This window comes from Triticum dicoccoides, chromosome 1B, assembly GCF_002162155.2.
Source record: "Triticum dicoccoides isolate Atlit2015 ecotype Zavitan chromosome 1B, WEW_v2.0, whole genome shotgun sequence".
Lineage (NCBI taxonomy): Eukaryota > Viridiplantae > Streptophyta > Magnoliopsida > Poales > Poaceae > Triticum > Triticum dicoccoides.
Window position 1 is genome coordinate 584571361 of NC_041381.1, and position 2394 is coordinate 584573754.

The following is a 2394-nucleotide window of genomic DNA, read 5'->3' on the forward strand; positions in this document are numbered from 1 at the left end:
CCTGCGTCCGCCTCGCGCCCCCCCGGAGCCAGGCCCGTCGCCGCTGCCCTAACCGCGGCCGTCCACCACCACCCCCTGCCCCCGGAGCCAAGGTGAGCATTTTTTTTGTTTTTTCTACTTTTTTGTTGTTGTTTAGGTTTAATTAGGTTATTGATAGGTTTAGGTTAGTGGTTGGTTTAGGTTAGTGCTAGATTTAGGTTTAGATAATTAGAAGAAGAAGAAAGTTGAAAAAAAGAAGAAGTAGTAGAAGAAGAGGAAAAAGGAAAAAAAGGAAGAAGAATAAGAAGAAAGTTGAAAAACAGAACAAGAAAGGAAGAAGGAGAAGAGGAGGAGGAGGAAGGAGAAGAAAGAAAAAGGAGAACAAGAAAAGAAGAGAGGTGGAGAAGAAGAAGATGGAAAGGAAAAGGAAGAATGCATCATTGTTTAATTGTAGAGGCTGATGATCGAAAAGTTGACCTTTCTTAGGAGTAGCATCTTCAAATAAGTAACCCTTCATGTCTTCAAATAAAATAACAGATCAACATAACTCAGAACGGTAATATAACCAAGAAATCATACAAAACATTAAAACAGTGGAAACTATAGCAAGGTTTTGACATCATTAAACCCACCCACATGATTGAAAAAAAAACATAACTCTGCATACGCAAAGACAGAAGGCATAACAGAGAAAAAAAATCATTATAAAGAAACTAGTTGCTGACATTAAGCTTGCACATTCAATAGGTCACACCTTTACTGCTGAGCCGGATATAGCGTTGGAACTCTGTTTTGGGGTCACTGTCATACTCCATGACATCATTAGGCTGATGGTTCTGAACCTGTAGAAAGCAATATAATTCATACAGACATAAAAAAAAGGCTCAAGCAGCACTCCAGAATTAATTGAACATGGGGAGGAAATTGTCAGGGCCAACCTTGGGTAAATCAGATATTGCATCTTCGAGGACGAGAGCTTTTTTCAAGTGTTTATTTGCTGCTTCCTCATAAGCAACGAGACATCTCTGAGGGCAGAACATCATTTTAGTAGGATGTAACAATCATTAGTCTTCGAGAAGAATGATATTAAATAACATAGTGGCCTGTGATGTATTTTCGTACCGAAAATGCATTTGGCACTAGTCCTCGCTTAACAACATCATGGGTGGGAAGAGGGAACTTCGAAAGTGCATTGGTGTAGTTGATTATCTTCTGCTCAAAATTTATGCTGCTATAATGTTGTATGATAATGTTGTAAGGGTACTAATTGGTCTCTTCTGCTGCTTATCAGAGATGGGGGGAAGCAGCCACCGCCGCTCTGCCTCACCGGAGTACGAGTTGGATGCTTTCGAGTTCTTCAGTATCATACTTGGGACTTCAGTATCAGCCACGAGGCAGGTATATAAAACGAGAGATCTCCCCTTCACCCATCTCATTATGATAACTCTGTTGTTTGCTACATCACTCCTTGTCCCAAATTGCAGAGGCTGCCTGACACTTTTATGAACATGCTAGGTGAAGATCCGCCAGATAATGTGAAGCTCCGACAGGCCGGCAGTGGGGTTCGCAGGCTGTGGGACGTGGAGTTGGTGATCGAGGAGGGCCACATGTACCTGTGCCGTGGCTGGGAGAAGTTCTATAGTGCCTATGACCTGCGGACCAGGTACTTTCTTCTCTTCAGGTATGACGATGACGCCACAATGCTCATCGAAGGTTTTCAACACGACTATGTGTCGCATGCGCTACGCTAACGACGAAGATGCCAGTGCGTTCTGCCTCTTCTTATTCCTCTACATTTGGCTTTGTCTCACATCGATTATTAACGGTCATTATTATATTTGGACATGCAATGGGAGCAGCAGCAGCGACACTGGCTATAGCCAAAGCAGCAGCGATTATGGCTGTAGCAAAAGCAACAGCGATTCTGGCTTTAGCGAAAGCAGCAGCGATTCTGGTAGCAGCAAAGACAACAAGAAGGATGATCCGGACTGGAGTGGGGGAGAAGAGGAGCAGAGTGCGGATGAGGAGCTGCAGGATGATGATGGGCATCAGGCTGAGGATGACGTAGCGCTGGTGGTGGCTGACCAAGGGCAAGAAATGGTGGTGGCTGACCATGGGCAAGAGATGGTGGTGTCTGACCATGGGCAAGAGATAGTGGTGGCTGAGGATGACCTAGCGATGGTCATGCCCGTCCTGCCTGAAGGTGGCCTCGTGATGGTGGTGGTGCCTGACAATGACCACGCACCGGTGGTGGCGCCGACGATCCCACAGCTGGGCGACATGACCACGCCAATTGTGGTAGAAGACTACATCCCACAGCTGCCTCCACCGCCTCGCCGCTCTTGGCGCATCATGCTGAGGAAGGAGAAGGAGAAGAACAATGAGAACTGAACTATGTCAGGTATGTCAGATCTC